This window comes from Rhinolophus sinicus, chromosome 6 (assembly GCF_057876585.1).
Source record: "Rhinolophus sinicus isolate RSI-liver-muscle chromosome 6, RSI-T2T, whole genome shotgun sequence".
In the NCBI taxonomy this organism is placed as follows: Eukaryota; Metazoa; Chordata; class Mammalia; order Chiroptera; family Rhinolophidae; genus Rhinolophus; species Rhinolophus sinicus.
The window spans coordinates 53,475,119-53,491,245 of record NC_142506.1 but is presented as its reverse complement, the minus strand read 5'-3'; the positions used below and the strand labels follow the sequence as shown (position 1 = coordinate 53,491,245).

Genomic DNA, 16,127 nt, shown 5'->3' with positions numbered 1-16,127 from the left:
ATTAACACCATACCTATCACCATATCCACCCTTTGGTTTTTGTAGAAGGCCAGGTGCCATATTATTTTGGAGTTCGGTAGACTGCAAGCCTAGGGGGGCCAAGCCTAGCCCTGCCCTCACCGTCTGATCCAATCAAATTGCTTTATTCCACACTATTCATGTATCGACTACTAGGTGCCTTCCCATCTCAGAAATTAGCTCAGAAGCTTTTCGTGTAATATACTAAGTGACAGGTGTCTTTGTATCTAAAATGGAAATTATAACAATTGCTGGAAATGTTACAGTCACTTCTTGAGTCTACAAGAGACAGACCCAAAACAAAATGCTTGGAAAATGTTAAAAAATTGGAATGGGATGAGCAAAAACCTAACAGGCAAATGAAAATAAGGAAAAGGCTCGGGTCTACTTATATGTGGACCAGAATATCCACCACAATTTAATTCAGAATTACTGAAAGATTGAAAACAACCTCAATATTCCTTAAAAGGGGGCTGGTTAAATAAAATACGGTACATAAATGCAGTAGAATGCTATGCAGATATTGAAATGAATTAAGTGAATATTTATGATTTTTGTGCACTGAACATACAAGATCTGTTGCTAAGTGAAAAGAGTGCGATGTATAAAGTATGCTATCCACCCACACGCTTACACAGAACGCCACCGAATTGGTGAGCTCAGGGGAGAGGAAACTGAGCGGCTAAGGGACAAGTTCACAACGGAGAATTCATTTGTATTCTAGCAGCCTTTACACCTCTTGGGTTTTGTACCAAGTGCATTTTTATTCACTCAAAAAATAAATCATTTATTATTTTTACATTCACTAGGTTGTGGTCATCCATATTTCTTTAACTAAATGGCCATCAGACTTTCCCTGAGTCCTCAGCATACACCCTGGAATCAGCTCCTTACTCATAATGGGCATTTTTACGGAAAAGAAATCAACTCTTCAATTTCTTGTGCATTGCCTTCTAATGCAAGAAATTTAGATTAATAAGCCCTTAATGGTACATTTAAATTTGTGGTTCGTTATCATTATTAAAGTCATCAGAAGTGAGAAATTCTTTTACCTGAAAATCATGACTATGTCTTGGTCAAGAATTCACATTATTTATTCATTCATTCATTCATTCATTTTTTCCTACTTGCTAATTCGAAGTACTTACTATAATAAACTGTAAACCTACCCATACTTTCTGTTCTTGTTACCAATAGGTCACTAGAATATTCATGGTTCCAGCAAACTAGAATTCCCGCCCCCCAACCTACATAATAAATAGCCAGAGGTATGTGTTGTACTCTGCCAACATCTCTTAGCCATCAGTAACCAGAGAACACCCAGTTCTCCACCACCCAGTTCTTCATCCAATGAGTCAGCCATGCCCGTCTCTCTAACTAAGGAGCTCACTAGCTCTACCCATGCAGGCACAATTTTCTCTTTATATAATGTCTGCTAGAAATTAAAGCACTCCACCAACTATTATTATCATTATTTTATAGCATGTAGCATCTTAAAGCCAAGAGTTTCTCATTTGCTCTGAAAATGCCCTGCAGGGAGATAGGTAGGGTTCTCCCAGTCCTCTGGAGGAAACTGTAGGGTGAACCTCAAGGACATTCAAGGACACTCACCTGGCTTCCTCACCAGCACAACCCAGCCCCACCTGCCCACACATTATTTTTGGCCCCTTTTCTTCCCTTCAAGATTTACCAGTGGCTTCCTGGAAGAGACTAGTCTGCAGTTTCAACCTCAAAAATCGATGGCACAGTATAGGCACTATAGTTCATTCTATTTCCCTTCTTGTCTGTTTTTCACAAGCAGATCTTGAATATTTTTGACTCTAAGATCTTTCAGTTGCCAATATGATATACACATGGAGCAAGCAGGCCCATCCCATAGTTTCCCAATTACTCAAATTTTGATAATCCTCACGTACCATGACTGCGGCTAGGTGACCATCGGCTTGCCTGGTAGTCACTATTTCCCACTGGAGGCATATTCAAAACTAAGTGGATGTGCTTTCGTTTCGCTGTTACTTTCCTATAGAAGGAAGCCAGATTCGGGAACAAGCTGAACACAAATTGCTTAACACTGGATATCTCTGGAAGCATCTCAATATTGGTGAAAAGAATGAAGAAAAACAGCAATCTTCTTTATAGGACTTAGCGATTTTTACACTATTTCTGAATGTCAGATAGAATCACTGCTGCCTTCATACACATTAGCCACAAGAAGAGAGATAAAAAAAAACAAAACACTTCGTACCACACAGCATGCAATCGAGAGCTAAGGAGCCAGGATTTTTGTACACAATTTGTCCGTGTGTTTAGTTGATAAAATATTTCTACAAGACCAGCTTTTACACCACTTTGACAACATTAATCTTTGTGTCTATCATTTAAGGCAAAGAAAGGTTTTAGCCAGATATTCAAGGTGGCTGCAAGCTTTAAAAACATGTAAAGATTTTATTTATATGGTACAAAATAAAAACAAGAAACGCATGCACTTCCTCTTGCTCCCCGGAGGATTTCTGGTTTTGACACCCGCATTTTAGAGGCCTGAGCAAGCTGGCTCCGCAGGCTTTGTGCCCTCGCAGATACTGTCTCCACCCAACACAACCACGTGTCTGGAAATGTCCTGTGCATCCTTTAAGACACAGCTCAGATGTCACCTCCTAATTTCTAGACTTCCCATGCCAGGGCTGGTCTCTGTCTTCATTGGTATTGAGATTTACCCGTGCACGTGTCTCTCTTCCTCGCCAGACTGCAAGCCCTGTGAGGGCAGGCTCTGTGGATTAGTCTTTGAGCCCGGCTGCATAGTTTGGTGTGCCTCACTCAGGGCAGGAACTTACTAATGAACAAGTGAGTGAGTGAGTGAGTGAGTGAGTGAGTGAGTGAGTAAAAGAACGAATGAGACACACAGGTCAGAGTCGGCAGATGGCTGACTAGGGAAAAATGAATCAGTTGTCACCGGGTCCTGCCTACTGTTTTCTTGCCTTAAGAGCATGCCCCTGCTCTCTCTGGAGACAACTCTTCCCAGGTGTCACAGCCACACTTGAGGATCCATGAAATAACTCTCTTCCTTCCTCATCGCTCAAGACTGAGCAATCATTTTTTTAAAAACTAATCATTTAAATCAGTTGATTGATAGCATCTCCTTTTAAGGCATTTTTAACAAATAAAACACTGGACCATACATATTTTACCAAACACTCAGGCAGGCTCTTCAAGCATCACTGAACTTCCTCTTGAATGAATGCTCGACCTGACATGAAGAATGGCAGAAACGGGCCTCTGGCCAACCACTGAGCTTTGCATGGTGGTTTCCACAGGGAAGGCATACATGAAAGGATCTAGAGATGGCCTAGGAAGACAAATTTTTAAAAAAGAACCTGGCATACATACCAATGAGGGACTTGGTAGGAGAGACCAAGCGTTTTAAAACCCTTAAATGGTCTTTTAATAAATCGCACACTTTTCAGTTTCACTTCAATGAAAAATTAAATGTAACTGCAAAATCAACTCTCTCTTATCTCCTGACTAGACATTGTGAATAATGTAATGATGCACAGACTGTTGTCCTAACGATGACAAACGCCAAGCTTGGACCCTGGAATCAGATAGATCTGGACTGGGAACCCCATTTCCTCACTTCCTAGTACCATGCCCTTAATCTCCTTGTGTGCCAGCTTTTTTCACTGAAAAATAGGGATAACAGTAACTAACTGGAGGGTGTTTGTAAGGATTAAATGAGATAATGTGAGTAAAGTACCTAGTGTGGTGTTTGGCCCATGGTAAATGCTTACTGACTGTTAGGTATTAATACCATCATCATTATTATTATTCTAATATATTTCTAGCGTTCGGTTCTGTTTTCATATTTGAATATATTAATGTTCATATTGTATGTTCATAAGTGGCAGGTCAATTTTAGACTGGAAATCACCATGTTTTCTGTAGCCAACTCTAAAATGAAGGGCTGGAATACCCTCCATCTATTGCATTTTTTCCCTGGAATGGCATTATTATTCCAAATAATTATCACATGCTCATGTTTTATCTTTCCTACAGTGCCTGGTACAGTGCAGAGCAAACAGTGGGCCTTATAAAATGGTAAAAATCAAACATAAGAAAATGAAAAGACAGCAGCATCATGCAAGGAAATAGTCCAGACACTGGACATAACCTGTGGTCAACAACATCCACTTTAATAAGATCACTGGAAGTAACTCTAGATAAATTCTTAATAGCTTTCTCAGAATCTTCAAGGAGGAGTACCTGGAAACCTCATAAAATTAGCATTTCAATTGTGTCTCGTTTGGCTGACTCACTTGTAAGATACTCCGAGCTTTTGCGGGGAAAGACTTCACAGAAAAAATAGTCTTGAAAGCACAGCAGAATGAGTAAACATTATTTAAGTATCAAGCTAGATATATCCTCTTTTTCAAAATACAAATTGTATTATAAAAATCACAGTGAAGGAAGTATAAAGAGGGAATTAGGAGTTACTGTCTAGTGAGTACAGAACTTCAGTTTGGGTTGATAAACTTCTGGAGATGGAAGGTGGTGATAGTTGCACAACAATGTGAATGTACTTAATGCCACTAAACTGTCTGTATAAACTGGTGAAAATGGTACATGCTGTGCTATGTATATTTTACCACAGGAAAAAAAAGTATAAAGAAGTGAAAAAAATCTCATGCTTAGACACAGTTCTCTAAACATAAACATAGATATATAGTAACATTTTCAGTACCCTTCTCGCACTCAGCTATAGATATCTCTTAAACTCCAGTAATCGTAAAGATGACCTTACATGACATAATTAAATAAGGATCATGCAGATAAAACAAGAGTAGCAGCCTCTTTCAGAATAGCTGATGTTACCAGAGGGCTTGCAGGAAGTCCCCAGTCCTGTGCTGTGTTCCTTAGATGGGCTCCACTGGCTCCCTGCTTCCAAGCCCTGCAAGAGGGCCATGAACCACTGCAGAACTCACACGTGCACACACACACACACACACATGCGCACACACACTCCCAACCAATGCCTGACGAGAGTTGGGGTACAAATCCCCCAGCTCCCTCGCCCCTCAGGCAGGATGAATCTGAGGCATACACCCCACACCGATTCCACCAGCTCCCCGGCAGGATTCCGCTCCAGTTACCCACATTGGTCATTGCCTTGATAACACACCTTCACTGGCTGGCCTTCCTTCCCCATCTCACTTCCCTACTACCACAGTATGGTCTCTCAGGATGGCCTCCCGAATAAATCAACTGCACCAGAACCAAATCAATCAACTGCACCAGAACCAAATCAATCAACTGCACCAGAGCCCTTCTCTTAGGGTTCATTTCTGGCAAAACCCATACAAAGACATGAGTCATGACCATATCTATTTAGAAAGATACTTCTGGAAGCAGATAAAGAATGAATTGGACTGGGCACAGCCTGGAGGCCGAGAGTCCAGAGACTCCACTACTGTCGAGAAGGGAGATGACAAGCACTGGAGCCTTGTTGTATTAAAGGAGTGGAAGGGACGGACCCCGAGACACTGAGGCAGGTTCTCAGTGATGCATACACGCGGTCGCAGTTGGGCAAACAAGACAGTGGAGGGAGAGGAGTAGGTTTGGAGGAGAAAGAACAGGAACCTACAGAACATTCAGCAGGCAAATGTCTCAGCAGAAGTTTGGATCCCAAGGTTTAGATCTGGAAGAGCTCGGCTTGTAAGTGATAGAGGAGATCATGGGGATGAAAGAGGCCACGTGAAGAGAGGATTAAAGGAGGAGCTCAGGCTAGAATCTGGGGAAGCTAATGCTTAAGAAAGGGAACAGAAAGAGGCACGAGTCAGAGGCAAGAAAGGGGAGAATCTAGGAAGAGCGTACCTTGAAATCCAACAAGCGTCAAAGGCTGCAGTGAGTTCAGGCAGGGTAAGGGCTGGGACGAGGCTACTGGCACAGGCAGCTGGCATGTGGGTGGTGACGCCATCCGCAGCATCAGCAGAGTGGTGACGGCGAAAGGCCGATGCAGGAGCCTGAGAGACGGAGGGGAAGAGCCGATGTGAGCTCAGACAGTAGAGACCCTTCAAAACGCTGGTAGTGGAAGGACACAGGGAGAGACCACTGCTAAAGGGGGATACAGCTAAGGAAAGGGAAGATGCTTTTTAAAAGATGGGGTAGACCAGAGTAAAATTATGACCCGAGAGAAATAAACACACGGATAAGGTGAAGATCAAAGGACAAAGGGAATATCTGAGAGGAACGTCAGCAGCGAGGCAGCCAGGAGTAGGCAGCGCGGCATAGGAGGAGGTTACTCGGAGAGGGCATAGCCCGGGACTTCCAGGACTCGAGGTCAGGAGGTAAGGATGGTTAAAAACATAAGCAAGTTTAGATATTAAGAGTTCTGCACGCTGCACACTTACACACCGACGGAATCTGGGGTGGTGTGAGGTTGGTAACGCAGCGTGTAGCTCTGAAAACGGCTGCGCTGAGAGGGAGCCTGAGCTGGTACAGAGGCAACTCGACAGGCCTTGGGAACACAGGGGACTGAGCACCAGGAGAGGGCAGTGTGGAGGCAGGAGCCGGTGCCAACCCCAAGAAGCAGACACTCCTGGAGACAACCCCTGCTCTGTCTGCGCCCTGCAGCTGCATCTCCTGGCCCTGGATCTTAAAGGTGTCCTTTGGTCATTGGCAACAGAGATTTGAGAGTGTGCGAGCCCAAAGGTGTCTACGTTCTCTGCCAAGTAAGAGACCAGGTCCTCCAATAGGAACAGAAGGCCCTGGGGTGGGGCAGGAACTGGAAGAACTGCTGCGGCCTTTAATTTTTTGTGTGAAAGGAGGTCAGTGATGGGGTGCAGCGTGCAGTCTCAGGGTGCCTAGGCCAGTGAGCAGCCTGACCCCTCACCCCCGGCACCGTAAAGTCTGTTACCTGAAAGCACACACATCTTTCTCCACATCTTGAATCTTGGCTCCACCTCCTTTTGCAACAAGCAAGCACATACCTAGCGCCAATACAACTCCCTCTGCTGGCCTTCCTCGGTATGGCACCCTATAGGTTTCACGGCTTCCATATCCAGTTGATGGGATACACTCCCCCATCACCTTCCTCTCCACGTGGTTTCCGACCATGAGTGATTGTGCCAGGTCCATGGTTTCCACTTCTCTGGGGAGTTAGCACTGGTGCCTGCCCACTCCGCCTCTCTCTTGCTTCATTCCTCTTGGTGCTCCTAACGTCCATCAGGGATTTAGAAATGCAACCTTTCTTTGGAGTTAAGTTACAACTGTTTGGAAATAGTTGTATTTCCTATATCATACGAGTTCCTAATTCACAGATTAAGAGAATTTTGAAATTATCTGGTTAATCCTGATTACTGCACAAATTAACTAAATTTCTACCTGGGTTATAATCCCAATTCAATGGTAACCGATGTGTGTTGTTGAACGACCAAATTTAAAATGGAAGTAACATAGAAATTACAAGTTGCAAGTATGAGTCGTGAGTGGTTTTCTAATTTAAAATATCCGTTATTTTAAGTACATAATTTAAATATATTAATATCAACATATACCAAAATGTGTGAATTAGTTGATTATTTAATGTTTAGTTAGAGAAATATATTCAGAATTATTATGAATTCTTACTATTTACATAGGTAGTTATTCTAAATATTCTTTTTCCTTATAACCCTATGATGCTTTAAACCTGTTTTATCAATCTGCAACACCTTTATTAAATTAAGTCAAGTCCAAACATGCCACTTCCAACCACATGAATAAAAGACTCACCATGACAAAAATAGCAGTACTAACTGCTAATGCAAGCCCTGTGAATCACAGGAAAATAACAAGGTGAGAAAATGTCACCCAGTGCAGCTTTGGCTAGCACACATGCCAAATGGGGGCTGATACTTCTGCAAAGGGCATGGGCAATTTCAAGCCCCACCTGTAACACACATTATTCTAAAAATAAAATGAGTGTTTTTAAAAGAAATCAAGAAACATTTCTTTTGAAAAATTAAAGAAAAGCACCAAGCAAACTGCGGTACCCTTGCTGTACAAACTGCATTTCAAAGAAATCCAACAGTCCGTGAAGGGAAATTATCCTTAATAGAAGGACTCCAGCACATAAATGCACAAGAAATGATAGAATTTTTTACATCGCGATTTTGCAACTCCTAATAAAATAATGTTCATAGGCAAGTATGAGGGAAAGGCTGATGGGGGACTTTATTCTGGCTGGATCAGGCTGACAGCAATCGAATTTGAGCAACTGATGAATACAGACAGTTCAGACCCCCGTAAGGAAGGGAATACAAATGTACCCCCGTAAGGAAAGCAATACAATACACCACCCCCGAAGAAGGTGATTTGCAAAAAAGCAAAAGCAAAACGTGAATTGACTTTGAATCTGATCAAGCCTCTAGTTTTGACAACGGGACCACAGGAAATACAGAGAATAGAGGAATATGTCAAACACCACCACAGAAATGAAATCAGACAAATCCAAAATGTGGAAAACTCTATACAAACAATGACCAAGCCTTTCAACGAATAAATGGGAAGAACAAAAGGGGAGGGGAGTGTTATCGATTAAAAGACACATAACCAAATGCAGTATATGGACCTTGCTTGAATCCTGATTGGAATAAATAGTGAAAAGGCATTTATGAGACAATTGTGGACATTTGAACAATGATTGTGTATCACGTAATAGTAAAGAATCATTGTTAATTATTTTAAGTTAGGATCATGGTTTCATGGTTGTGTGGGGAAAAAAGGGAAGGGGGTCCTTACCTGTTAAAAAGATAATATCAAATCCCTTACATGATGTCTGGAATTTGTTTTGAAATAATCCAGCAGGGGTGAGGGTGGAGGTAGGGGGAACTGTGGACAGGGAACAGATAAACAAGATTGGCCATGGGTAATGGATTCATGCGGTTCCTATTCTTTTTGTGTTGAAATTTCTTAATAGAAAGACCCTTTTTAACTGCCTAAACTGGTGATTAGTGCCTTGCCAAGGTAGTTCCAAACTTAAGCCTGGTAGTGCTGCATCCATAGGTTTTTCTCATGTCCCCACCCTCTCCATCAAAGCAAACACCCCTTCTTATTTCCAATGTCCACCAAAAGACACTGAGCCAGTTGGTCATTGTCTCTGGCTCTGGTTATTCCGTCTACTGTCTCTTTTTACTCTGCCCTCTCCCCAAACGCGCCCTCCCTCCACGTTTACAGATTTTAGACCAAGAATGTGACTTCTTTTGCAATCACCCGACACCCTTTTGTAACCCACTCGATATGCAGCCACTCTTCCTCTCCCCGCCTTTTCTTCGATGGATCCAGCACCTGGTACCAGGGAGTTCCAAGCCAAGACCTCCTTACTGTGGTCTCACCCCTAACGGGAGAGAAAAACACCCAAGAGCCTCCCTTACAACTGAGGGGTAAACAATTCCAGCCCTCTCCAACTGTTTACTTGGTCCTTCCCATATGAGGTAGACCAAGCTGATGGGTCACAGACAAGGAGATGCGGTGAACTTTTCATTTACCACTTTATTACGAGGTCTGTATTTTTTGTTGTTGTTCCACCAACAAATGGGAAATTAAGGAAACCCATAAATCCTCCTGCCACTGGGATTTAAAAGTCACTTATTACACTGATTCTAACAATGGATTTAGAGGTTCTATATATATACTGCTTTCCCCACAGATGAATCCTGTCTGGATTCGAGAAACAGAAGACCCACAATTTGGCCTCAGGTTCCAGCTGCATGCTCCCATCTAGATTCTAAAGTCAGGAGATATGAGGCTGCTCATACAGTCCTAGAAGTTTCTCTGATCTCCATTTCACCAGTGAGTTTTGTGTCTGTGCACTACTGTGTGGAACTGTGGTGGAAAGCAGGTAACAGGACCTGCAAATCTAACACAAACTGAACTTTTCTTCCTCTGCTTATTGCCTAATAAACACATCATTAGAAACAGCTCATGTCACCTTGATTTCAGGTCACTAAAGACTGACAACGTGGCATTAAAAACTAAGTATTGTACAAGATGAACCTAAAATATCTTATACCATGTGCCCAAGAAGCTGTCAGAAGTTAACCTGAAGAAGCTTCCACTAACCAAAGATGGGACCCTGTGAGCACCCATAAGAATAACTACAATGAACTGAAACATCCTTTATAAGTCTATAATGATACCAAAAAACAAACAAAAACTAACTGGTCCCTGCTAGAGAACGCGAGGAAACCAAGTCCTTACTTTGAAAACTGGAAAATACACTTATACTGCCTTCCTGACAGGATTGTACCACTGGGTAACCAATACTAGTAGATGAGGAATAGTTTTTTTTTTTAAAAGAATTTCAACTAATAAATGAAGAAGGAATGATAGAATTAGATTATCACCACTTTGCAGTCCCTAGTGTATTAAGAAACCTAGCATTCATCAATAACGGAACTGACGTCAGGCAGACAACCAGATACCATGTACTTGCTGACAGAAGGATACACACCTAATAAAGTAATCTTGCTCCCCCATATCAAGACTGGATCCAACTGCCAATTTACCGACTAGAGAGGACAAAGGAACACGTTCAACTACATATACCATAGAACTGCGACCAGGAAAACCCAGGCTGTGGGAAACTCTACAGGACAAACAACTTGATTTCTTCACTACTCAAGTGTCAAGAGGGGGAAGAAAAGGTTAGAGGCGAAAAATTATACACTAAAAGAAACTTAGAAAACATAACCAATAACAATACAATCAAGCTGGGTTGACTTCCAGTTCAACCAAACAGTATTTTTCTTTTAAGCCACTCATTACATTTATGGGAAAATTGATCATTTGAACACTGGTTGGATATTTGATGACATTAAGCAATTACTATTTTTTAGGGATGATAATGGTATTGTGGTTATGTTTCAAAAAATGAATCCTTATCTTTTAAATATACATGGAAATTTTATGTAAACATTATGAATGGAAAAATGAAAAATGAACAATTATGCGAAAGAAATTATGGATGAAATGGTGGCTTGGATTTGTTTCAGAATAATGGAGGGGAGCAATACCTGGAGAAGGAGATGGGACTGAGGTGATGGCTGTTGAGGAAGGAAACGCTACACGGGACTCACTATACCTTTGCCTACTAACTCTCTGTATCAAAACATTTTACAAAAACATGTATATTGTAGCTTGAAACTGAGAGCTTCCTCTCTGCCTCACAGGACCATTTATTGAGTTACTATTTTATTGTTATTATTCTTACTGCTGTTACAAAAGAAAAACCATTGAAAGTAATTCCTCCTCTCCTCCTCACCACCCACCTCTTCAAGGGGGCAAACTGGGGCTTCCTTTGAAAACAGGGCTGAATCAAAAGGCCTTTGTTTTCAAAAGCCTTTATACAAACAAACAACCAAAGAGCTGAATTGTTTGGAGAGAGCAGGTGGGGCCTTGGAAGTGGTCGGTGGGCAGTCAGGAGAGATAGACCTATGACCCATCAAGGAGCCCTGGTACTCACATCAGGGAGGGTGTGGGGGGCTGGGGGCTCTGCTATTGGCTGGTGGGCAAGGGGGAGCATTTGGCTTTCACCTGGCTTTCTCTTTCAAACAGCTTTCTACAATTTCACGAGTCTTAACAACATCATGTCAATATATTGTCTTTAAGAATCTGGTGAAAACGCCCCCTTTTTAGGTTCCCATTGGTTCCTTTCACAAGGGTCATTCAGTTTTTCCACACATTGTCCTGAGAAGGTGACTTCTCAGGTGGTAATCGGTGGTGATGAAAATGACTGAAGCCAGTTTTGATGTCAACAAGTGTCATGTTCTTGGTAAGCATTGTTAGGTGTTAGAGGTACCATGTGAGCACCCAGATTCTTGTGTGACAAGGTACCTCTTGAATTTAGATTCTGTCATGTGCTTTGTGGGCTCCATTTCACAGCAGCCAGAGGTGTTCTTATTTCTGTCTGACAAGAAACAATCTGTGAGGCTCAAATTTGGTCCCTCCTTAAGCTAATCCAACTGAATCCTCTAGTATACATTGTCACAGGCCTTTAGAAACCTCAACTAATCAACGGGATGGGAATTTTTAAAAATCAATGAGATACTATTGTTTGCCTATCAAATTGGCAAAATTAAAAACAAACCAAAAAATGCTGATGAGGGTTTGGGATACGGGAACAATCTTTCTCCAACATAGCCTGAAAACACATTATTAACAATAGGCTTTAAAATAAGGCCCCTGTGTTCATTGCAGCACTCTTCATGGTGGCCAAGACATGGAAAGAACCAAAGTGTCCTTCAATAGATGTTTGGATAAAGAAGATGTGGTATATATATACAATAGAATACTACTCAGCTATAAGAAAAGATGAAATACTGCCATTTGTGACAACATGGATGGATCTTGAGATTATCATGCTAAGTGAAATAAGTCAGACAAAAAGTGTCAAGAATGATATGATTTCACTCATATTTGGGATATAAAACAGAAAACAACGAATGAACAAGACAAACAAACAAACAAAAACTATTGTAATAAACTGACAATAGTTTAGTGGTTACCAGAGGGAAAGGAGGGAGGGGGGTGGTAGAACAGGGTAAAGGGGGTCAAATATATGGTGATGGAAGGAGAACTCACTCACTCACTCTGGGTGGTGAACACAAAATGCAATGCACAGATGAAGTACTATAGAATTGTATACTTGAAACCTATATGATTTTACTAACCAATGTCACCCCAATAAACTTAATAAAATTTTTTTTAAAAATGGGACCCCAGCTTTTCAAAGCTGACCCAACAATTCCACTTCTAGGAATGTATTCTAACCAAATAATTAAATTAAGATTTAACTACCTGGATGTTCGTATATAACAACTTACTATTATAGAGAAAAATGGAAAATTATTTAAGTGACCAGTAATAAAGAACTAGGTAAAAAATGAAGGTACAGCCCAACAATTAGATACTATTCAGATATTAAAATTTATATTTTAGGGGGCTGGCCCAGTGGCTCAGGCAGCTGGAGCTCCATGCTCCTAACTCCGAAGGCTGCCGGTTCGATTCCCACATGGGCCACAAAGTTACGGATTCAACTCCTCGACTCCTGCAAGGGATGGTGGGTTCCGCCCCCTGCAACTAACAACAGCAACTGGACCTAGAGCTGAGCTGCACCCTCCACAACTAAGACTGAAAGGACAACAACTTGACTTGAGAAAAAAAAAAAAAGTCCTGGAAGTACACACTGTTCCCCAATAAAGTCCTGTTCCCCTTCCCCAATAAAATCTTTAAAAAAGAAAAAAATTATATTTTAGGTGCATATACATTAATATGGGTTGTTCATGGTGTATTAATTTAAATTGCAGGTTGCAGTTTAATAGATGTGTAATATGAACCTATAATAAATACTTGCTGTGTTTATTTCTTCACCCCAGTAGCACCCTGGCTTCTTACTGGAGTGTTTTCTCGCCCCAGCTGGGTGTGGCTGGTGGTTGGCTGACTGCTAGGATAACCCCTCCTTCCCACAGCGGATGCCTAGAAGCGGGTCCTCCTGTTCCCTGCCATCTCTCCCCAGACTCTGATTTGAGTAGGTACAAGGCCATCTCCCAAAGCAGTGGCCCTTGACAGGCTGTGCCAGGTATGAGCTGGTCACTACATCTTGCTCCTCGTTTCTTTGCCCTAAGAAGCCCTGTTGGTTCTTGTCTCCTTGAGTGTCCCCCGCCCCTCCTGGGCTCCGTGAGCACCCTTTCCTCAGTCAAGGTACCTTCCCGTGAGTCCCCTTTTGCTTCTGTTAAGCAGGTTTGTTTCTGTCTTTACGGGTGAGAACCCCGACCAATCAATCCCATTGTGGTATTGTGAAGAAGTCACATAGAGATACAACATATTCTTGGGTTTTCTCTTCTTTTTTGCTTACTGGTATTTCCCAACTTCTCTTTCATAGCTATGCATTGCTTTTAAAATACTGTAATAATTTTTGGAGCATTTTACATTGTTTTTCCACAAGACCATTTCCTTTGGACATTCTCTACAATAGTCATCTTGAAAGTGAGATAAGTCATTAGGATGCAGTAAGAAAATTAGAATTTCTATTGTAACTTAGAATCATGAGAACTAGATCTTACAAATGTACAATATGGATGGACACTAACATCTTCACTGGATCCATGTGTCAGACACGTGTCAGGAAGGCGGGCAGGCGTGTAAGGGTGGCAAGCAGGTGCCCTCCGTCCCATACACACTTTCATCTTGCTTAGTGCAGGGTCATTGCTAAATTGATGGGGGCCCAATTAAGCAGGGCATTTCACAGATGTTATCTATGAAATGATATGAGTTTTAATGAAACGAGCCCTCAGAAACAGATAAGCTTAAAAAGCTTCCTACAAAGTAACCTTGAAGATTATATAATGCTGTCAGCAGCCGTGAGCTTCAAGAACGTGGTGGAGCGAAGAACTCTACCTCTAGGAGGAGCTGTGTCAGCCATGTGAAAATAATAGTAGTCTAACAGGACTTGGTGAGCATTAACTAAAAAATATTGTAGGTTATCAAGAAGACTAGTTGGAAAATAGGTTTACCGTTCCCATCACTAACGATGAACTTTACCTAAGTGAATACCATGCCTTGAGCTGGTAACCAGGCTTAGCCTGGAGCCAACACAGCCAGCACGACGTTTAAAAACTAAGCATTCAGAAAACAAAACCAAACCCTGACATTTTTTTAGCTATACTTAAAGTCAGGTGACACCCAATCCATACTGTAATAAATTTCATAAACTTAGTGATAAACAGTTACGAAGCCTCTTTCAACATTTCTTACTGGGGAGCTGAAGACTTACTAGGGAAGCACCAGAGCTAGCTGGCACTTTGTTCAGTGACTCGTACAAAACTATGACCTGAATCTCAGAATGTGCTATTTTATCTTTACCTCCTTCTCCAGACAACTGGAGTTGGCCCAAATTTTCAACTTTGTGAATTTTTTTAGAAAAATAAAACACCATTTCCTCAAATAAATAAGAGTTTTCTCTAGTAGGTGAGGTGAATAATCCATGCTGCTCTAAAAGCACTATGTCTGACAGCAAATTTTTAAAAAAGGAGAGCAAGCCATCAATCCCACTGCTGGGTACATATCCAAACAAATGGAAACCAGGGTTTCAAAAAGATATTTGTACATCCATGGTAACAGCAGCATTATTCACAATTATTTCAGCCAAGAGGTGAAAGCAACTCAAATGTCCACCAGTGGATGAATGAATAAACAAAATGTGGTGTGTGTATATACAATGGAATGTTATTCAGCCTTTAAAAGGAAGGAAATCCTTCACACGCTACAGCATGGATGAACCTTGAGGACATTATACTAAGTGAAATAAGCCAGTCACAAAAAGACAAATACTGTATAATTCCACTTACCTGAGGGACCTAGAGTTGTCAAACTCACAGAAGCAGAAGGGAGACTGGTGGGTGCCGGGATAGGGCAGGGGAAACGGAAGTTGTTCAATGGGATAGCATTTCAGATTGGCGAGATGAAAAAGTTCTGGAGATCTATTTCACAGCAATGTAAATATCTTAACACTATTGAACTGTACACTTAAAAATGGGTAAGACGGTAAAATTTTGTGCTATCTCTTTTACCACATTTTTTATAAAAGACAAACACCTCCTAATGTCACATTCTAGAAATAGACTTAACAGTTTATAATTAATAGCACCATGATAGCAAATCTCCTGATCTCGCTCCACCAGTACCTTGGGTGGCTCACTGCCTACATTCCATAGATTCAAGTATTACCTCCCCACCTCCCCACACTCTCTGATTGTCCATACCTGGGTCTCTCTCCCCCTCCTCCTTTCCCTCCACCTCCCTCACCCATTCTTCCTCCCTTCTTCCCTAGCTGGTTTCCTATAAATAATAATGTGTCAGACCTTATAACCTGTAAAGGATTTTCACTTTTATTATCTCCTTTAGTTTTCACATCAGCCTTGCAAGGTAGGTGTTCTTTCCACTTTACAAATTAAGACACAGAGACTCAGCAATATTTAAAGTCTGCGCCCATCACCTAATCAGAGTGGCCAAGTCCAGCTCCAAATCCCACACTTCACAATAGAATACTGCCCCAGACAGTGGCTCTTCTTCTGTAATGT

At 41.6% G+C, this 16,127-nt stretch overlaps 1 long non-coding RNA gene across 1 annotated transcript in view; it reads right to left on the bottom strand.

The window, feature by feature from the left end:
• Nucleotides 1-15,754, bottom strand: part of LOC141567900 (uncharacterized) — a 28,458-nt gene extending 12,704 nt beyond the window's left edge. Inside the window, exon 1 of the long non-coding RNA XR_012490880.2 lies at nt 5,884-15,754. This is a non-coding gene — a long non-coding RNA (uncharacterized LOC141567900). The remainder of the gene's footprint in view (nt 1-5,883) is intronic.
• Nucleotides 15,755-16,127: the final 373 nt, after the last annotated feature.